The sequence below is a fragment of the Corapipo altera genome, unplaced genomic scaffold (genome assembly GCF_003945725.1).
Source record: "Corapipo altera isolate COAL_440 unplaced genomic scaffold, ASM394572v1 65, whole genome shotgun sequence".
NCBI lineage: Eukaryota > Metazoa > Chordata > Aves > Passeriformes > Pipridae > Corapipo > Corapipo altera.
Window position 1 is genome coordinate 4,298,800 of NW_020884891.1, and position 22,922 is coordinate 4,321,721.

A 22,922-nucleotide genomic window follows, 5' to 3' on the forward strand; every position below is an offset into this window, starting at 1 on the left:
CACAGTGTGATTAACCGTTTGCCAGGTCTCACCACCTGTCCTACCCAGAACAACCACATCAAGTGGCATCCCTGCCCACAGCTCAGGGCTGGAACCAGATCATCTTTAAGGTCCCTTCCAAGCCAAACCATTCTATGACCTAAGAACTGGGGTTTTTTACAGGAGGTGGGAGTGTGAGAGAAAAGGAGTTTTCTTGCCAGTTGGCCTGAACATTCCCCAGGGACTTGTAAAGCCCAAAGTCTGTTTGCTGTCTGCTTGTGTCGCAGCTCAGGGCTGAACATGCCAAAGGCTGCTGAGGTGACTTGTGTGAGCAACTCCTACCCAGCATGAGGGGCAGGCTGCAGAGCCAGGCCTTCTGTTTGGGCAAAACCCAACAACACCGCTGAATTAAAGACATAATTGAGGTTTGGCAAAATTGCAACACAGCTGCCCAAGGTCATCTCCAGTGAAAGTAGCTGAGGAGGTTTACACAGAAGATGTTAATTGGATTTTCGTTTTCTCTTTAGAAAGGTTTAGAGCTATCAGATCTCACCCCACTACAAGCTGCATGAATATGTCCAGTGATATTGTGAGCTGATTATTGTTCATTCTTAACGGATTTCCATCTCCGTAACAACGGTATTAGCATTAATATTGTGCCCCTGGCTCTGAATATGGATACTAATGGAACTCAATCAGCTCTTAAAGAACAAAGGATCTCTTTTACATGGCACCCTGTGACTGTCAGAGGATTGGATTAGCAACTTGTCAATCCTCCAGTTCGTAGCACTTTTTTGATGCACTCTTGAATGCTTGGTTAGTGCGTGGAATTACATTATCTGAAAAATTAATACAAACATTAAGTGAAATCTATGTGCTATTCCCTCCTGACCTGATTATTCTAGATTATTTAACTAAGTAGCCAGCATACCCCCTAATTTAAGTGCTGAATTTCTACCACACAAAACGTTATCCTTTCTCATAAAAGAAGCCCACGAAAGAGCAAGCTCAATTTCCAATTATGCTTCTTCCATGAAATCTCTTCTATCCCCTTCAGGATAGGTTTGGGTAAAAATATAATTGCAGTGGATAAGGAAGCTTAAGAAAAGATGTAAATGAAAAATGTTATGTGTTGGCATCTGATTGATCCATTTGAAAGGAAGAGAAGGAGAATTTGACGAGATGGTAGGGAGCTCATAGTTTGTTTCGAAGGAACCCGGCATTTTTAACCTGTACAGGGTGCTGAGCTATAATTAAGAACGGCAAGTCAGTGAAAAATCTATTTAAACTCCTGACAGCTTCTCTGCATTAGCATTTTTGACATCTACATTCACTCTGGCAAATCGCTAATGTGATTTTTTTTTTCAAAATTATATTTTTATTAGCTTTCTGCATATAATAATAAAGTAAAAATGATGTTGCAGCCTGGACAGGTCTTTAACTCAGAAGCTCAGCATTTACAATGTGCTTAATTAGCTGCCTGATTATTGTTTTATTCTGAGAGAAGTTTTATAAATGTGTTTTCATCTATAAAGTAACTTTAAAGTGAAAGCAACTGTTTGATTCTGTTAGTTGGTGAAAACCATAGCAAACCCTGGATTACAAAGCACTGTGATTAATTGAAGTCAAGATACTCATCTCTGGGATCTGTTTTGATTATTATTATTCTTGTTGTTATTATTATTATCCTTGAGATGATTGAATAACAAAACAAATGTTTGGGTGAACTTTCAATTATATAGGTCTTTCCCAGTAACAATTATTCTGCAAGGGAAGAACATGGCTCAAGCCTGGTAGCTTGGGTATAGGTATAATATTTTCAAACATATCAACAATTTTCCTCAAAGTGTGAAGAACTTGTGATAACATTTAAGTCAGATGCACTGTGAATGTGTTGGTTTTAATTTGATAGCAAAGAAATACCATCATTAATTAGAACGGTTTCAGATTAGTGTTTGTCTTGCATAATTCAACATTTGCCAAAGTTCAGGAAAGATACGCACTAAATAGAAATTATTGCTTTGATAATGCTGCTACATTTCCTCTCCTTATTTTTAATATGGCTTTTTAATTTGGGTAATGAGTATATATCACTAATCATTTTGAAAGCCTATTACCAACACCAACCAATTCGTCAACTTGAGTTAATAATTTACTTTATTATAGACATTGGAACTGGACACAGCTGTGGAGGACTGAAGGAAAAAAAAAAAAGTCTCCTTAGCAGATAACCTATTTTCTTATGTGCATAAAATGCCCCTTTTTCTGTTGGGACTTGTTTTCCCACTGCTGGAACTCCATTGGCACCCATTAAGCTCCTACTCGAGACACATTCTACTGCAGGGCATTTGGAAATTAAATGCTCAAGGAATTAGAAGAAGATGGTCTTCTCCCATACTTAATTTTCCCATGTATTATTAGTAGCTGCCTCTGCACTGCTAATGCCCTTCTCCCACTGTGTAGGCATGAGCTGGCAAGGTCATTTATTTTTTAACGTGTTTACTGGAAAAATGCAGTTGCATCTGAATGATTGTTTTGGGAAAAATAAAAATCTTTGGATGAGTCATAAGTGAAGAAAAAAAGGTCATTTGAGAAGATTTCAATAAGGGAAGAAATTGATAAAGAATATGGAAATGCATTCTAATTAGAATGAAAAGTTTGAAGACTGCACCCTGTAGTGAAATTAGTGTCTGCAGCAGACAATGCTCCTCATTAACAAATCGGGACCTCACTTTTATTACACTTAAACCAAGATTCTTCACTGCGTCCTGCTACTTAAAAACATGCATCAGTGACCACAACACTCGCACCCGTGGTTATTCTTAACCCTCTGCATTCATGAGCAGATAGAAACTCTAAAAGAAGCCCCAGTCAAATAAGGGATGCTACAGAGATGAGGCGTATTATGCTAAAATTGAATCTTCCTTTCAATGGTGGAAGAATAATAAGGACCCTGCCTACTGAATCATGCTAAACTGCAGCATTTATTTATTTTTAGTACAGTTTTATCTAGTGACAATGCAGTCATTATAGTCTTTTGTTGTTAAGGTATGTGTGTATTTCTGTTTGAAAACCTTAGGATAAGAAAGACATGAACAGTAAAGCTTTTAAAATCAACCCCATCCAAATAATAACAACTCCAGTTCCCCCAAGTTCTGATATTTTGTCATTACTGTGGGTCATTCTGTGGGAAGGAGAGGAAGCAAAGCAAGTGAGCAAAAATACTCAGGGAAATTTAAATTAGAAGCCTTGCCTTTAATAAGATCTTGCTTTGACATTAATGCCTATCTGCAGCTGAGGTATTGTTTGCCTTTGCAGGAGTCATGGGCCCATTCTTCCCCTCAGCTTCTGCATCCTGTGCTCCCCTCCCATCATGCCCAAACCCTGGCAATGAGTCAGCCTCAGCAAGGCCAACACCATGCCCCTGGAAATGGAGAGCTACTCACAGAAAATGCCGACAGCCCAGGTGAGCCTGGAACTAAATATAGACCAAACCCGACGTGTTCCAAGTCAATGAAATGCCTTCTCAGATTTCTCAGGGGAATATTCCACCCAAAATCAACTATTTGCACACAGAGAGTTTTAACAGATTTCCATTTCCTGATGGAAACGAATTTCCCTGAAATATGGTAAGTGGCATTTTGTTGCTGTGTACAGCCCACATGCTTAGAAAGCAGAAGCTGCAGCTCCAGCAGCTGAACCAGCCCCATCTGTGCCAGTGGCTGCCCGTGCCCTCAGCTCACCCGCCTGTCCCTGCACCAGGGCTGGATGGGCACCCCTGCTGACCCCACTGTGCCAGGAGCCAGGAGCTGCTCTGCCAGGAACCTCTCCTGAGCTCTCCCCAGCAGCTCCTCTTGCTGCTCTAGCCTGTAGCAGCAGTGCTGGGTACCATGGCTGATCCTTTAGGGAGACCATAGAGCCCCTCCCAGTACCTTAAGGGGCTACAGGACAACTGGAGATGGACTTTTTACAAGGACCTCAAGTGACAGGATGAGAGGTAATGATCCCCTTTGGGAGGTCATACAAGGGGTGACCCTCCTTACACTGAAAGAGAGGAGGTTTAGATTATATATTAGGCAGATATTCTTCCCTGTGAGGCTTTGGCACTGGTTTCCCAGAGAAGCTGTGGATGCCCCACCCCTGGAAGTGTTCAAGGACAGGCTGGAGAAGGCTTTGAGCAACCTAGCTTAGTGGAAAGTGCCCCTGCCCTTGGCAGGGGGGTTGGAACTAGGTGATCTCCCTTCCAATCCGAACCATTCCAGGATTTTATGTTTGAGCAGGGCTCTGGTGCTGGCAGGAGGATGATTTCCCCAAAGCACTGGTGTCTCAGCCCACCTGCAGCTTGCAGTGAGCACAACGTCTCTAACAGAGATAAAACCTGACTAGCATAGCAAGAGAAGACTACTTTTATTTACTTCTTTAGTCTTGTGAAAGAAAAGGGGGGGTGAGGGTGTAGATAAAGGTAATAAACACCTCCAAGCTGTGGCAAGGTTTGAAGTGATTCTGCTGTTTATGGTTTCCTTTGGCTACAAGTAATTCTATGTCTGTTAAATAGCCAGCAGCGCCTTCATACAGATAGGACTGAATCCCAGTGCAGAGCTGAAGCCACGGGCAGGAGGATGACAAAGGGGAGGCACACTGGGTACAAGGCAGGCATCCATCTTAAATTAGCTTGACTTGTCTGCTGTTTTATGGGCCTTGTTCTCCTCGCTCGCACACTTGTATTCCACTGGTGTCAGTACAGCAACTTCAGTGAAGTCCTCCTGTGTAAGAGCACTTCAGACCCTCCAGACACAGAACAGTGAGGCTTTTCATGCCGTGCAGAGCCTGACTTTACTCACACACACACCCTTACACCCCCTCAGCCTCACAGCTCTCAGATTTATTCTCTGCTCTCCAACGTTCTTGCTGTGCAGCACTGCTAAGCCATTTCAGTAAAGGTATTTTTTTAAAAAACCTTATTTTTGTTAACTGCTTTCTCAAAGTTGCCACAGGAGCTCACATAGCTGAAGTGACCCTTTGGAATCCCTGCCACCACAAAAGCAGCATGAGCTGGCAGAAGCAGGGCTGGGCAGGACTTGGAGGTGTGCCTGCACGGTGGGGATGGAGCTGGGGTGGGGATGCTGCAGAGCTGCAGCTAATTACAGTCAAAAATCATAAGTTTAGACAACTCTAATGTTTGCAGCTGGAAAGACTTAAAAGCTATTTGCTTCTAATCTCCCTCTGACAATCAATGAATTGAACAGTAAATGTTATTAGACTAATTTACTGTTCATCAAGAGTAAGAAATGAATAGAATAATTTACTATTCATACATCCAACTGTGTGACATGTGTACAGATCAGTTTGAAAGAAAAAGCCACATTAAGGTTCCACTTCTCCTCCCATACCTTTTTTTATTCCAATTTATCTTCATTCTCATCCCTAAAGCTTGCTCTGGCTTTGCCCCAGTGGCAGAATGACCACATCTGTTTGGGTACACATCTGCTTTGGTATGTAGAGTAAATTGCTACTTACCTAACAATCTCAGTGTTTTCTGCTGAGGGAAGCAGCCAAAAACCACGGTAAGGGAAGTCCCTGCTAATTTACACTATTCTCTGTGAGAGGCATTTACCTCCAGTTTTTAGGTTGCTCCCATGAGGATGCTACAGTTGTCTGGCATCTTGAGCACCTCATCTTTCTGCTGCAGCTATCCCAGTTATTTGGGAGTTTGGAGCATGCAAGAAATAATTTGGATTAATTGCCCTTTCTAGGCCAAAACTGGGATAGTTTTAGGCATTTAGAAATGCTGGGAAACATGCATTTCTTATGGAACCTGGCAATATTCATGTGTGGGAAAAAACCCAACCCAACAGGCCTACAGCCTCTCCAGTCAAATAGTCTCTGAATATTTTAGATATTAAAGACAGAATATGAGAGCATACCAGTCACTTTCTGGATGCCACAGACCTGAACATAAAAAAGCACATTGAAAAGTGTGGTCTAAAATGACTGGAACTGAGGTTCTCAGTGGGGTTGATGTTACCTCCTGGCATGGATGCCCTTCCAACCCTCAGTGATGGTTTCTAGGCTCAAAGCTGTGGGCTTCTTGATGATGGTAGGAGCAGCCCTGGTGACCTCACCTCCAAACCCAGCACAAGACTGTTGCCCTCCCTATTGATTCTCATTGGCTACATTAATTTTTTTCTGACGTTGCACCAAACAGAAGTTTTTTAGTTCAGAGGAAATAGCTGGTAAGGGCACACAGACAACTTTTCACTTCAGCTGTATAGTTTTTCCAGCACCTCAAGAGATCCTACAGTCCTTGTTTTGGTAAACAAAATGCCACCTACCATCTGCCATCTCCCATTGTCTCTGTCAGGAAGTGCAGATTGGAGAATACTTCCAAGTGGAAGATTCTCAGCTGTCTCTGCATTTCAACACTACCCTTTTATGTAATTTTAAAGGTCTGTCCACAAGCTCTGAAGTGCTGGTGTTGAAAAGAAAATCTGACAGAGCCAAAGGTTCAACCTTGAATGTTTAGGATTGCTTTTCCTTTTAAAACTATTTACAAAATGAACAACACAGCAGAAAGTACAGTTTTGTCTTTTTTTCCTGTTCCTGAGCATACTTTTTCCTAGGACCTGACAGTTGGGCTCTTTTTTGTCCTCCGCACACACTAGCACCAGTAAGAGAGATCCCACCAGCCAAATGTCACTTCAAGTCTCCCATGAAACTCCTTCCTCAGAATGTCTCCTTTCATGCATATGAAATGCAAGAAAAGCTCAGCAAAGTTTCCCAGCATGAAAGTTTCCCTCCCCAGGTGTCACCCATGACGATGAGCCCCAGAGCCAGTGACGCTCCAGTGGAATCTTCCAGTTACTGTGACAAGCAAAAGGGATTCAATACTTTCTCTGGAACTTGCCAAAATAATTTCAGGGTCACCTGGGGCCACGTGTCTTGCAGGACTATTCACCCTGCTGACCCCCACACAGATGAGTTGGAGACTGTGAGCCAGGTGAGATAATTTGTGGAGCAGTTTTAGCTGGTGGCAGCACAGTCATTATGGGAGGGCCATTACTGTTACAGCACTAGCACGAAGCTGTGCCAAAGGCTGGCTGTGCTCATGTAAATGGTTCATGGAGTAACACAGGGATTATTATTAGCTTGTGCTTGGTGTGAGGAAGACACCTGAGAAATCCCACTCCTGCCCATGTGGGAGCACAGTCCTTGCCAGTAGAGACACAGGGGCTGGGCACAGCTCCTGCCCTGGAAGGCAGAAGTGTTGGACTGTGCAGGGCAGAGCTGACGGCTGGCTGAGCTGCAGCCAGCTCTGATGTCTGTGCTAGGCAATGTTTAAAAAATAGAATCAACACATCAAATGATCTGTCATGTAACTTTTCCATGTCAAGGAAAATAGCCCAAGGCTCTTCTTCCCACATTTGCTGCTACAACAGCCAGACAACCTGGCCTCTAAATTTATTCTGCTCTTTAATCAGGCAAAATCCCTGTGATCTCTGAGGTTGGGCTTCACGGTTTTGGAAAGAGATTATACAGTTTACTAGAGGGAAGGTGCTTGCCCAGTGTTCTTGAGGTCTGTGGTCACCACGAGTCATGCACATTGTGCACAGCCTCACTGAAAAGGTGATGCTCTCATTTGCCCAGTCCTATCTGTTTAGTAAACATCCAGCATGGCTTCAGAGCCATTTCTCATGCCATGTTTCCTTCTGTATACACAAAAACAGATGCTATCCAGCACCCAGATGACTTTGAGCGCTGCTTTCATCCTGTGCTAGTTTTCTCTGTATTAATTTTTTTCCATGTTCCTTGTGCTGTCGTTTGTTTTACCTTTCCCCACAACTATGTTGCCCCAAGAACAAAGCTGGTCCTCCACAGCCCAAGCACAGTGAGGCTACACAGGAGGCAAAGTCACTATTACTCTTGATTTTTTGTTCCCCAGTTTAGGGCACAAATACAATTGCAAATGGCCAGAGTGAGATTTCCCCTTCATGCACTCATCATGCTTCCCTTTCAGCCTCAAGTAGCTATTTCACAGGTTTCTTTATACTTGGGGTATTGTGAAATGCCAGTTTTGCCTTTTAGGAAGGAACACCAACCTAAACATGTGTTCAACTGACACAGGCTCCAGCCACTGACAGCTCCAGATGGAGCAGGACCATCACAGTGCTCATGAAAGTCTCCATTTCAGGTTCTGAGGACTCCGACTAATTCAGAGCTCTAAAATGAACACAGTTTGCAGGAGAGAAAGGACATAAAACTAGATCTGAGCCAGAGTTTAAAAGCAAACAAAGCCTAAGCAGTCTTTTTGGCCAACATGCAATTTTTCTGGCAGGCAGTATGGTTTTCTTGTATATGTAATAAACCTCAGTAATCAGTATTGCTTTGAGCTGCCACAACCCCCTCTGTCCCGTGGTGCAACCCTGGTCCCTCTCACTGATGTGTGCTATTTCTGAACTAAAGCATAAGGTTTATCATCCCTGCTGTTCTACCCTGCAAGTGGGAGTTAAAAAAAAGGTCGACTACTGTGTGCAGGCAGCATCAAATTACTGTAAAACAAGTGAGAAACTGCAGCGATATATGGGGAATCTCAGCATCTTTGGTTCTCTTTCAGGTTTTTGTTATAAATGGGTTGCAAACTGTTGCATTCCTAACAGAAACATGAGCCATCAACTCGCACATCCTTTCCAAATTAGTAAACAGTATGGATTTGCAAATGAAACCGTTTTGTACCCGGACATGCCATGACACCCCTGGTATGCTTTGTCTGAGCTAAATAATGAACAGTTTAGTGTTATAAACTGGCTTCCAGGCTGTCTTTGGATTTGTTTGATAAAAAAGATGATAGAAGATATGCACAGCTACATGTCACACAGAGCTCTGGGCTTAGCATATGAGAGGAATTGGGCACTTCTTCATCACTCCTTTTAGTCTCCCAAAACTGAGTGGGAGTTACTCAAAACTCGACCACCCTGACACCAACCTGCACACACTGCCGGGCAGTGCTGCCTTTGTCTGCACTGGGCAACTGCTCAGGCAGCACAAGGCCAGTGCCAGTCCTTTCCCTGCCAGAGAGAATACGGGACATTATCTTTCCAAGCTGAAACTGAGCCACTCAATAGATCTGCATCTGCAAATCACAACACACCTTTCATCCATCTGTCAAAACATGTGCACCTCACGGCTTCTGCATCCGCAGATACAGTGTTCAGCATCACACCTGTAACTAACTGTGCAGCTGCATCACTTGGGGTTTGGGCTGTTTTTAATTACTTCCTCTGAAATTCAGGTGGGGCTGGCAGCAAGAGATGCAGCCCACTGGCTCTATCTCCTCACTGAAGATGCAAAGGGTAATGGGAGCTGGTGCCCTAAAGCCAAGGAGAGGTGGGAAGCATGATTGTGGTAAGTAAGTTGGTGTAGGAGTAAAGGAAAGAGTAGGAACATGGACTTCTAATGGCAGGTGAGCTGAGGAAGCTAAGAAGTGATGGCTAAATGCACATGCTGTTAACCTGCACCTTCTCAGAGCAGCTGACAGCCTGGCACAGTCCCCATGCTGATGTTTGTGGTGACATGAGGTGCTTGAAGTTCCAAGAATGTCTCAATGTAACCCCATGAGTCCTGCCAGTCATGATCCATGGAAATCACAGTGTCACCTGCTCCCAGGCTGATGGCCATGCCATGAGCTCAGCCCAATGCAGGAGCAGCAGGCTTCTCCCAGCAGGGCCCAGTAGCAAACTGCAAAAGCTCTTACAATACTGAGAAAGAAGCTAATTTCTTACCAATCATTTGTCAAACAACATGTAATTAAATAGCACAGAACTGTCTGTAAAGCATCTTTGGGTCTTTAGGCCGTTTGTTTTTTTCCTCACTGTTTGTGGCACACTCCTACAGCACTTCAAGGCTACTGCACACTGCAGAGCAGTGGAGGAATAGAGTTATAATTGAAGAATTAACAAGTGATGTCATAAAACAATGTACTTAAAATAAAATGCATAATTAAAATAAGTGAACCAAAAAAATAAAAGATGTAACAGCATACACACACAAATGTTGACAGTAAGTCTCATGTAGGAACTGAAATATGTAATTTAAAGGGAAAATATAGCACCATGGTGGTTAAATAAAATTGTGGCAAACTTCTCAGTGAATTGCCAAAAAAAATATAATAATGTTGTAAAAGAAATATTCTCTGAAGTTAACAAGTTTGGACCATAAAACAGTCCTTTGGTGGCTCCCTGTGTCATTACTTGCTACCAAGGCACTGCACTGATGGGCTCAGTGGGATCGCTGGATTCAGCGATAGATCAGTAAGCAGGAAAGCAAAGTTCCCACCAGATTTCCTGCCTGGAGAGTTGTTAGGATCCGTGCTAGTTCTTTAAAGAGCAGAACTGTGTACAATACTGCACTCAAAAAGACCCCGTTAGGAATATAATCTTCTGCTACAAATGAGATGGTTGGGGGAAAAAACCACAGGAAAGCCAAAAGGAAAAAAATAAACAACAACAAACAAGACTGCTTGACTGAAGTTCATTGTAAAAATACAATTTTTGAGGAGCTTTGCATGCTGCTTGTATCTCTGCTCTTGGGAAGGCCAGAGAGGGGGGATCCCCTGGCTGACACCTCCTCCTCCAGGCCAGGCTCCAGGCTGCTCATCCTGGATTCACCCCAGCTGGCTGTCACTGCTGTGGGGCACCCAGTATGGAGCTGGAGGGTGCCAGGAGGTGCCCATACCTGCAGTCATGTTCATTCACAGCATGTAAAGTCCTCTACTCCAGTTTCTCTGCTTTCTTTCAGCACATTTATTTTTTTTAAACTCAAGACACTAGAAAAGATTGTAAAGCATGAGGCAGACGTGCTTTCCAAGAATAATTGCTCTTTGGCTGATGCACGGGAGCTCTGCTCATGCATTTCTGGGAGATGCCTGCAGACTGCTAACTGCTCTGGAAGCCTTTCAGCCTTTGCTGCCTGCAAATGGCATTATTATTCACTAATAGCCTTGGCTCACCATGTTGTCTTTTGGTTAGTTAGCAGCTATTCTGCAAGTCAGAGACAGGGAAAGAGGAACATATGTTTAAGCAGTAGCCAACTTCTGACCTGTAAAAAAAAATCCTGGAAGGTTTTCTCAGAGCAATCCCCACCATTAGCTGGGGAGTGATTAGGAGGGAACGTGTCAGCACTGGGAGGGGTTGTCCACCCCACCTCCCACGAAACAGCTGCTGTTTCTCAGACAGGTTTCTGGAGAGGAGAATGCAGAGGATGCTCCTGCTGTCTCGCTAACCCTAAGACAGCTGCTGCCACAGGGTCACGGAGCAGGAGGTACAAGGGTTTCATAGGGGTAGAAAGAGAGAAAACTTGATGTGGTGCCTGACTCTGAATATCTATGGTGCAGCTTTTCCAGATCTAGATGGCTTTTCAATGCACCTACATGACAAATATTCACATACCTTATTAAAAGTCAGGAGGACTTAATAATAAAATTTTTCCTGCTTTGTTTTTTTTCCTAAAGGTTAGGGATTGTGTTTGTTTCATTTTGTTTCTCCAAGGTTTCTTGCTCACTTGCTCATTTCTTTTTGGATATTGTAGGATTCTGTTATTTACTGCTCAAGCAATCCCAAGAACTGCTCTACTGACATTTCACGGTATTTAGTATTGACCAAACACTACATGATAAATCTTTATAATACTCCAGAGAGACCATCAAGGGAGCAGTTACAAATGTATACATTGCAGTGCGTTGTGTACTGGGTTAAATGAAATATAAAATCACATTGCCAGCCTGGGTACTAATGTCTCTATCAGTATTCCATCACACCCCAGGTGCAGGTATGGTGGTTGCCATTAAGACATCAACATTTGTCGATCGCTGCAGATGGTAACTGATGGATCACTCTTTCCCTCAGCACGTGGGGATGGGAATGGGAACTACAGTAACATCAGTATCTCCCCCCATCCACTGCTCAAACCTCATGGGGAGTGGTGAGAACCTTGACAGACAGATGGATGGACAGAGTGGCACAGAGAGAGCCATGCAGCCATTCAACATGGTCACCCACTGCCCTCCTGCTTGCTAAGCTTTCTGCTCCGGGAGCAGAACAATTTCAAGCTCCCAGAAAGTTTGGGATTAGTTTTGAGTTTTGGTTAATTTATAGCCAAGTTGATTTCACTATCATTAGCTTTTGTACGTTCAAACACGGTTTAATTTTCTTTGGAAGATGCAGACGTGTGTACAGCTAGATAATGCCCTGTTTATTTTACTGACTAATTCATCACTTGAAGTGCAAGGCTATAGGTTGAGAGACCAAGACTTATGCACAGTCCCATACCCCTAAATCAGGCCAATAAAAGTTAAATTCACACTGTTTGCAAGCACTTTATGCAGATGGAAAATGTCACCTTGTCTGAAATACTTTATGGCGCGATGTTGAAGCAAAAAGAAATCCCACAGTGAGAGATTAAAAAGCTTCACTAATGCTTAGCTGGGAGGCACACAGCTCTGCGCCGCCTCCTCCCCGTGCAGTGAGGAGGCTTTGCTGGGTAGCAGTGTCTGGCTGTTGCTCTGGCTGTGTACAGAACAGCTCCATGAGCTCCAGTGCACCAACACCCTCCTGGGCATCGCTCAACCCAATCTGGAGCAGTGCTGAGCGGGGTGGCCACAAGGGACATGTTCAGCCCCACCAATGAGGAGCTTGTTGGGCGAAGCTGCCAGAGCTGTTGCTTCAGCTCAGGCTCGTCTCACTCTGTGGCTTTAGTTGTGGGCCAAGGATTGGGAGAATACTCCTAAGTGGATGGTTATGCCATATATATTTTACCACTTTGTATCAAGGGGATTCAAGCCACCTCTGTGCTGTCTCCTGCTACCCAAGACAGAACCAGGTGCTACAACCCTGGTGGGAAGTTAACATTTTTTAAAGCAGCTTATAAATTGCAGAAAGCACATGCTAACTTGGCTGAGGGGCCCTTGCAGAATGAACACAGCCACAGCTATAGCCCATGCAGCAAGCATCGGGCTGCCCAAGGGCTACCCCAGCTCAAGGGAAGCCCTGCTGTGACCTCAGGTCCACAGGACCCAGGCATGTACAGAACCCTGCTCCCTGCTGCCAGCCCTGCACCGGGCAAATACGAAGTCACTAGAAAAGAGCATTCCCGAACCTGTGAGCTGTGCAGAGTCACACTTACTGAAGCAAAACCAGCAGCCTCAAAAGCCCAATTCCCAAGCGGGAGAGACATAAATCGTGGGTGGAGCTGTCACCTCACCATCCGCCCGTGTCGTTTCTCACGGCCGCCAAAGCAGGAGCAATAGTGATTCCCACTGCAAACTTCCCAAAGCTGCTCCAAAACCCTTCATCCCCCTCCCCACCGAAAGGCAGGGGGATCGCCTGGCTCCCTGTGCTCCGGCGGCACGGCTGACTGTAGGCAGAGCATTAAATGCTCTGAAAGCGTTTTTACAGTGGGGAAGTGGAGCCTCTGCAAACAGCTAATGGGTGTATTTCAATTCCCTATTAATTGCATATTTATTACTCGGCTGCTGCAAGGAAACGTCATGTTACGTTGATTAAAGCTTTGCAAGCTGTACAGTAAATATTTTAAACAAAAAAGGTTTTGATCTCTGTTGCTGTTGGGAAGGGTGGGGGGAAGCTGCCACTAGAGCTGCTATAATTAGCAAACTCCATTGCAGACAGTATTTCCCACAGGCTCTGCAACATGCTTCGTGTGTGTCTGCATGTATTTAGACAGAATATTATTTTATGTATATGTTATCTATAAATTATATATATTTTTATATATATATTGTGTGTAAGGGAAAAAGGAAGAAAGCAGCAAAATTGTGCCGCTATCTCACATCTTGCAGACTGGAAAGATAAAAGACTTAAAAGGCAGAAAAGAACAGGGGATTCTGGTGCACTGACTGAAGTTTGGGTGTTTAGATGACCTGCCTGCCAGCCCTGGCTTCCCAGATAACGTCTGATTAATTAAGTCCTTGCCTGTACATGCTTCTGTTACAAACTGCCACGTCTCTGCACATATGTTTTTGGTCTCCCTCTCTTGCTGGTGTCAGTACTGGTCCGTATGTGCAGGAAGATTTCACTGGCGAAGATTTTGTCAACATCACCCAGACATGGGGCAGAGATGGCCAGCCACAGCCATCTCGAGCTTCGTCTCCTGACCATCTGTGTAATGTCATCAACATATCCCAACAGCAGAGAAAAAACAGTCCATATTTCTGACAGACCAAATCATCTTCATCTCATGTTCAACCCCTGCTCACCTTCTGCACAAGAAGCTGCTAAAAACAAAACCCACAGCAAAATTATGCCATTAATATGTGACCAACAGAAGTTTTACTGCTGTGCTCCCCTCAAAGGTGCTCAGGTATCTGTCCCAGCCCGGCTTTCCCCAGCCAGCAACAGCAGCAGGGTCTCGGCTCCAGCCCCCTGTGCTGGCCAAGGGCAGCTCCCTCTTCCTCCAGCTTTTCTCTTCTTGACATGTGACATGAATTAGAGAAGACATCAGTCATACCCAGCCAAACAACCATGGATACCTGCCACAGGACAGGACAAGCTAAAATGACACTAATATAGGAGAGACAGCTCCAGCTAATAAGCCCAGTGATTTACGCTTGTGGGCAAACTGGAGGGGTGTTGCTGGGAGGTTCAAGCAGCCCAAGCTTGGCTCCAGGGCTGAAAGACCAGCTTTAACACAAAGTAGTGTTGAGCTCTGACAAACCCCTTAAGGGCCAATACACCCTTCAGGGCACAAATTCATTGGTATCTTCAAACTCGATGTCTGTAATCCCCGATCCCACTGCGTGGAAGGCAATGCCCCCATCCCTCGGCCTGATTTATTTTGTCTCATAGCCCTGAGTGCAGTCGTGGTGCTCCCTTTGCCAGTGTTTTCCCAGCATTCGTAGCTGCTGTAGGCAAACCAATGGGCGATTTTTAGGAGCAAAATTTGTTGTTGTCAAGTCTTAGAAGTTTATTAAGCTGCAGTATTTGACTTGGCTCATTTCCTGCAGTGGCTCTCTTTTGGAGCTGTGTGATTGCAGGGGATGCAGCAATTATTAACAGTAAAACAAGTTTCAATCTCTTATGATTGTACATGAAGGCTCAGAAGTGTGAACCTTCAAAGGCACAAAATGCAGAAAGCAAAACCAGAAATTATTCAGAATTTATTTCTTCAACAAAGGTTTCTGAAACCCATTTCAAAATTCAAGGGACCTCATGTCTGATTTTTGAAACAAAAGTTGGCAGTGCTAAAACTAAATGAGCCATATTTACATCTCACTGATTTCTGTGAATGAAAGGATGGAGGGGGAGGTGTGGGGGGGGACACAACTCCGTTTGGCAAGTCCCAGTGCAGAGAAAAGAACTTAAATAAACAAAGCAGGAATGGAGTACTTTCAAAAAGAATCAAACAGCATGGACCATTAATGTTTTAAGAGATAGGAGCTGTATGTGAGCCAACCATCCCCAAGATATTTATTCCCTATCTTTAAAATAGGGAATTGCATTAGAACAGGTAGAATCTTTCAAAGCCGGGAAAATTTTTAAGGGCACTCACTATACTTTAAAGAAGACTTCAAAAACCATCTCCAGTATTGAGCTGAATAAGTTGGAGAGATTTGTAGGTTATAGCAAGGGAGAGTGATGGGAATACATACGAAGCAAGCTGGTTACTGCAGTAAACAAACGTCCCCCAAACTAACAGCAAGTGCTTCAGCTCAGGAACAAATGGCCTCACATCTAGAAATACATTTTAAAGTAAGACAAGGTGCTGGGTAAACACCAGCCAAGAGCTATAAACCATTGTTATAGAAGGTGAAAGCCAACTAGCCTTGGCCATTGGGTTGGCGAGGAAGAGCAAAGCCAGACACCCTGTTTTTCACAGACTGAGATGTAGCCTTGGGGAAGCCAGCCCCTGAAGGCTTTGAAATTAAAAATGATGAAAAAGGAGAAGTTTTCATTACAAAGGAGGACAACATAACACAGCTATAGAGGCAGAGCTTCAAACAGTGCTGCTTTAAATCTGCAACAAAGCCAGCAACTGCACCGGAAGAAAGCGGCTCTGCGCTGCTATTCATCCCACACCATCAAGGGCAGCACACAGCTCGCCTTGCTGTGCATCCCGGCTGGGTGTAAGAATGAACTATTTTATCTCAAGGAAAGAGACATTATCATTAATTGACTTGCATAGTGCTTTTCTCTAATAGCTGGGTGCTGTAAAACAGAGATACTGTAATCATGCCGGGAGTTTGAAAATTAACAAAGATTGCTGGGCTTTATTTCCCTTCAAAAAAAATATGTAAGAAATGCCACCCCTCAGCCCTGCCAGCTGGCAGCACCTATGACAGTGGGCAGGCTGGGTGACCCCAGCATCCCCAGCCCAGCCGTGCCCCTCACTGCTGCCTCTGGGCCAGGTGCCTTCAATTCCCACCTTCACCTCTGCAGAGGTCTTCTCAGGCAGGTCTGGCACTGTCCTTGTGGTCACAGTTTCCAGCTCCTCTCCCAAGCACAGGAGCTGTGGCACTGACTGCAGGAGGCTGCTTTTCCCATTATCAGTATGACTGTAACTCCGTGTAACAACCCCAGTTAACTTGCTTTCCCACAACTGTCCTTTGAATGATCCCAGCAAAGGTGATTATACCTCCTGCACCCTTGCAATATCGCCTCCCTGCCACATTAGGATTTATTATTACTATTATTAATTTTAAAAACCATTTGGATCTTCTTTTTAAGGATTTATTATTATTTTATAATTAATATTCTAAAATACAGAATAATTATTTTGAGGATTTAATATTAAAATTATAATCCCTTGGACTCTGTCAGCTCTCCACATTGTTTCAGGGATGGACTGAGAAGTTCAAAGGCTTCTTTTTTTGTCCATAGCTTGGGGCAGATGGAATCCAGGGCATGCCCAAGGCTGCTGTAATGGATGTTGTTACCCCTTCATGAGCCAGTCGAGAGCTCGCCTAAGGCAGTGCAGCCCAGGGAGGCTCCAGCCTGACTTGGTGCCCGTGACCGGCTGCAGGGCTGGACCAGGGTCTTTGAGTCAGCCCAGCACTGTTCAGTGAAGTTATTTGCGCCTCATGTGCTTTCAGGGACACCTCTCCTATCCCCCCTGAAGGCAAACATCTTCCCAGATAGCGTGAAGAGTCCTTAGTATAATATAAGATCAGGTCCAGGACACTCCATTACCAAGAAGATACTTAACTAATGTTCAGCTTGTAGTAGGAGGTCACAGGAGATTTATCTGAAGAGATGCACATAGAAAGAATTAGCAGACAAGCCATTTCACAACCTCTAATACCCTCACCTTCTTAGTTGCTCAGCTGAAATGCCTTCAGGGATACGTTTTACAGGAGCTCAGAAGTGAACTGGAATCTGCTTAGATCACACAACTTATGCATTTTAAATAGCAGTGTAAAATACCGTGCTTTACAAAAGCCCGATGTTGTACAGAGGAGGAAAGGAATGCTCTGAGCAGGGAGGCTCAAAAAGTTGCAGGAACTACAATAGAGAAAATCCCACATACAGCAAAACAAATCTGTGACTTACTAAAGTTTATGATTAAAATTTAAAGACTGTTCAAGTTTTATTCCCCGTAGCTCCTGCTCCCTGGACAAGAAGAGACAGAGAGAGACTGACCTTGAATAATTAAGCTGGTCTGTGGCACCAGATCAATTGCTAGTATTGGCAGAACTCCACAATCATGCATTTTGAAATGCAAGTGTCAAAGTGCATGTAACTATGGGACTTTTGGTGCAAAGCAGCCAATATAAAGGAGAAGAGGTGAAGAGTGAGAGAAAACAGATTGTGGAGTTTTGAGCACAGTCATGGGGGAGGGATGGGGAAAGTTTCCATTTCCTAATTCTAACAGGACAAAAATTGCAGCTGACAGTTGGTTGGTTTTTCCTCCTATAACCTTGTATAAGTCACCTGGAACAAGCTGAATGTCTCCTGAGTGACTTAAATCCATCACTAGTTCTGGAAACAGACGCTGAGCAAGTACCAGTCAACAGTTACATTGAAAATAAACTTTCTAAATCCAGGGAAATATCTCTGTTCAGCATGAATTACTGAACAAACCTGAAGGTGTTTGAGTACAGGTAGGCATTCCCAAATGTGGTGGGCATTTTTGCTGTTGTTTCTGCCCTCCCTCAGATCCTATAGCACTAAGGTGACCCACCAGAATGGAATGTGGTGAATCTTATAACAGCCAGGAAAGCCTTTATATTAACATCAGCCAACTAAGACTTTGTGTTAATTTCAGGAGCCATGGAAACTCCTATTTAAATCTCTTCCCAATCCCTTGACCTATAGCTGTGTAGGTGGAAGAGCAGCATCGGGCAGACAAGGTAATCATTGTGTTTCCAGTGCAACAGTCCTGGAAGCTCATCATGAGTTACAATTTCCAGTTTTCTTGGGTATATTTTATGCCTGCAAATTTCAGAAAGAAATCAAAACCAACTCAAATATATTTATCAAGGAATAATGGTGATTCTTAAACCAAATCATTGTCTAAAACACTTTTTTATGAATACATTGGTGGCCATTCAGGTGATCTGAAGACCTGGCTTAACGTACAGTGGGAGGAAATGGAGAAAGCCTGATTATGGGCAGCTGTTGGTTAGATGGGCTGGAGAGGAAGGGGGACAACATCTTCCTCATGTTCTCCCAACCCATGACCACCCTTTCCAAATACAGAGAGGACCCTGTGCTCACTCCGATGTGAATATACAGGAAGGCGGGTGCCAGTGAGGAGAGAGAGAAGAGACAGAAGAGCTACACCATCCCTGTGCTACTCCAGCTCCCACTAATGCTGGCATATTATAGGCCTTTCAGTGCCTTTGTTCTCCTCCTTCCATTTCATGGGCTTTTGGTTCACACAGCTTCTACAACAGAGTGAAAGGGAATCAGCAGCCTGGGATCCCCTCCTCAGTGGAGATGCTTTGAAACTTTCAAAGAACCCAACTCTTTCCCCACATCCCTGTTAATATGCACCAACTCTGCTCTTGATGCACTCCATTGTAAATGATGTATGAAATGAAATCTCCTCGCTCGGCTAATGCAGAGAAGAAAGGCTCTGTAGGCAATGCTACAACATTCCCGTCTAGAGATAAAGGCAGTAAAACCTCAGACTCACTATGAACAATTTTTTTTTTAAGTTGTTGCTCTTCAGTGTTGGTGCTTCTCCCTTTTTTTTTTTTTTTTTACAGAGTGGGGATTTGAATTCAGATTTCACAGAGAAATCCAAACCACTTAAATATATTTCTAAGCCTTTCACAGCAATTCTGTGACTGTTCCCATCCCCTCATCAGAGGGAATAGCAGTAGCAAATTCATTAGCCCTACAAAGCAGCAGAGTGAAAAGAATGGCTTAACACTTGCAGGAGGGCTGTGGATGTGGGGGATCGGCAGTGAATATTAAGCTTGATCTGGATTTGAGACCTCCTTCCAGTTTTATGTGAAGCTGTTTCAAAATCAGAATGTATCGACAGTCTCCAAAGGGAAAAGGGATCAACGCGGACTGGGAGCTGCCATGGGAGTGAAGTCTGAAGGTCGGCAGTTTAAAACAGCAAATACTCCACAGGCTGTTTCCAAATGATGGATTAGTTGAGGGCAAAGGGAAAGTCACTGGAAGGGAGAGTGGAGAAGGTGACTGAGACACTGCAAGAGGCACAGAGTGAGTATCTGCTGGTGATAAATAGCCATGTACGACTGCTTGTGAAGCACTTAATACGAGTTTACTCCAGATGGACCAACCTCAGCAGCTCCTGGGCTCATTGGGAGCCCTAGTGCCCTCTGTGCACTCACCCCTATCTCCCATGGAGCCACACCACAGCTGTCCTGCTTTGGCCAGGTAGAGCCCAGCTGGGGAGGAAAGGGCCTGTGCTGGCAGAGGACAGGTGGGATTAGAGCTGCATGTCCTTCACTGCCTTTTGGCAAGAACAGTGCAAGCCAGAGGGCTGGTCCCTTCTCTCCCCACATCCCCAACAGGTACCTTGTCTTCTCTACTGTGACACTGGTACTGCAGAGACGACTGAGCAAAGCTTTGCAGAATAAGAGACTAACAAGCCATGTTGTGTGAAAGCAGACACAAGGACCCTCCTGCAGCAGGTCCTACTCTTAGGCCAGGAGTCAGACCCCCATACTGCTGGATTTTTTGGCTTCCTCTGGCCAAAGAAATATACCCAGACACTAACTGCCTTTGTCCTCTGCAGCCAGGACTGAAGGAGGCCCTGTCCTTTGGGCTGATACACATTTGGCCCATGCTTCTGGTGCTGCTCCTGCATGGTATGGGCTGTTTGTCTTGGCTCCTGCACAGTACCATCACCACACACTGCCATCACAGTGCTGTTGCCACGAGCAATAAACTCTGCTTAGGCCTTAAAAAGCTTTAGTAAACTTCTAGGAATGACATTTTCATAGCTGACAGATGAGCCACCCTGATGGATTATTAGACACGGTTAGCCATCGTTGCTAGACTTTACGTTAGTAGTGAGTTTTAGGGGCTTTGCTTTCATTTTTCTTTCTCTTTTGTTTGTTCTGAGCAGCGGCTCTCAGAATGACAAAACACAATGCTTCAAGGCAGCAGCTGGAGCTTGAAATTAATAATAAAAAGTAGTTGAGCTGATGTTTGGTTGCAGAGTCATGCTAGCAAATGTGTGTGTTTCATACAGCTGTGGTACTCATAAGCAATCTCCTTGGCATCCCCATGTCCACATCATCATTGCCAGGGCAGGCAGGGGAGCAGAAAAGGGTCCCAGGGCTGGAAAGAGACAAACTGCTCAACAGCAAGATTTCCTGAGCACCACTGAGACTGGTGACAAACATGAACAATTCCATAGCACAGAGGTCCACACTGACCCTCCCACCTGTCCTGGCACATGATGCCCGCTCCTGTGCTGCTGATTGCAGGGACATGGAATCCATCAGCCCTGAGGAATACACATTTATTGAAACACCACAGACATACTGTTACATCTGTAATAATTCTGCTCTTTTTAGACATAAGAAGGTAAAATCTGTGTGAGTTGAAAGTATTTTATTTTTAAAAAAAAGAACTCTAAAAGCCTGAAAGGCCAAACACTTTGAATGGCCAAGCAGTTCTAGCATGAGGTCAGCTAAAGCTGACCTCCTTGCTACCCCTTATTCATGAAGTTAACAGCAAAAATATCTGTTTATCTGAGAATGGCACCATTATTTCATAAAGTGCTTTATTTCTGTATTAGAAAAAGCTGAACATTTATTGCAGGCAGATTTTTTTCTCATTATTCAAGGGTAAGAAGTGAATAGGAACGGCAGGAGGCCGGCTATTCTTTAGCTACACAAAGTGAAAACGATATTTTGAAGAAGATCAAAACCAGTAGCAAATATCCAGCCTCTTCCATGATATGTCATATTATTTTGGTTGCAGACAGGTGACAGCGACACAGCACCTCAACCCTTGTGAGTAAAATGAGATGCAACAGTTTTTAATCAAACTCTACTCAGGGAACATAAACCAGAGGAAAGCAGGCAAAATAACAAGAGTGATTCTCAGGCAGATCTGCTTGAGCTGTGATTAATAATAACAACAATAAAAATGTTTTGTATTCCCAGACTTTGCCTTATGCTCTATTACTTTTGAAGCACTGCCATCTTATTAAAAAAAAAAAAAAGAAAAAACTTCATATTATTCCCTACCTAGGACTTTGATAGGGACAAATCTGACAAATAGCCAGGATACTTGTAGCTGGATGGCTGCACTGCATGATGTTGGGGAAAATAGAACACCTCTGGTTCTACTTCTGGTTCCCCTTTTGCAAACACATCAAAACAAACATATTCAGGACTTAAACCTTCAGAAAAACACATACAACATTTCCTGGCTTGCAAGTTCCTTCTTCTTGCAGGACATGAACATCTCACTGACGTAGCCATCCTTCCTCCTATTTGGTACCACAGGTGGTAGTTCAAGCAGGATAACACTGGAATAAATATCTCAGAAGGCTCAGTCCTGGAAAATGTTAACCATGTAGTAGCTACTCTCTTGGGATAGAGTTTGCTGCTTGAATGATACTGATTGACACCTTAGGGCAGGTTAGTGTAAGGCAATGCTGGTTGTGCTGCTCTCCATGACAGGGCTCAGCAGCAAGGAGCCCATCCCTGTGCTGTCCCTGGGACACACGGACACATGGGAGCAGAGCTTTGCTGCTTGCAGGTGTTCCTGGCCACCAGGAATCTGCTATTGTCAGTCCAGAAGTAGAGAAGAAACACAAAGCCAAGCAGAGGGGGTTAACTCATCTCTGCATTCCTACAAAAATCTCCAGGTATTCCTGGGGTGGCACCAAATAAATCAAGACTGAGGCAGAATCAGCACCTGAAGGGGCAGGAGACAACTCTCTGCAGCCGCAGAGTCATGCACAGAGAGCTGGCTTTATAAACAGAGCTTTAGGGACTCTTCATGTGACACAAGCCTGAAAGGATTCTGCCTCGGAGAGTCACCATTTTAAGCTCTTAGAATTCATGAAAACAAATCTGACGAGTACAACACAAGTTCAAGCAGAGCACTTGAGCACTGCCTGCCTGCCTGCAAGTCACCACTGTCTTCTGGGGGTGTGGATTTTCCTCTCCCCAGCAGGAGCAGGTTGGTGCAGAGCACCCCTCGCTCCCGGCGGGTACCCGCGCGGTGCCATCAAACATCAGACATCCCCTCACAGGCAGCTCCGCCGTGAACCTCATGTCAGACACATCAAGTCAGATTGAACCCAGAGGGCACTGTCCAATTATAAAGGAAACCTCAGAAAAGGTTTAGAGTTGGAGAGGGACACACAACAGCTTTACCTGCAATTGCTCAGCCAAGCCTACAAACTTGGCACCCCCTGTTCCATTATAGCCATGCTAATAATAATCATTAATCAGTTATTTAAAGTCATTCACATGAAAACCTATGAGCTTTTTTTTT

General features: G+C 44.3%; 1 long non-coding RNA gene across 2 annotated transcripts in view; it reads right to left on the bottom strand.

The window, feature by feature from the left end:
* LOC113948128 overlaps nucleotides 1-22,922 on the bottom strand; it is a 28,614-nt gene that overhangs the window by 3,888 nt on the left and 1,804 nt on the right. The gene's annotated exons all lie outside the window — the stretch shown is intronic.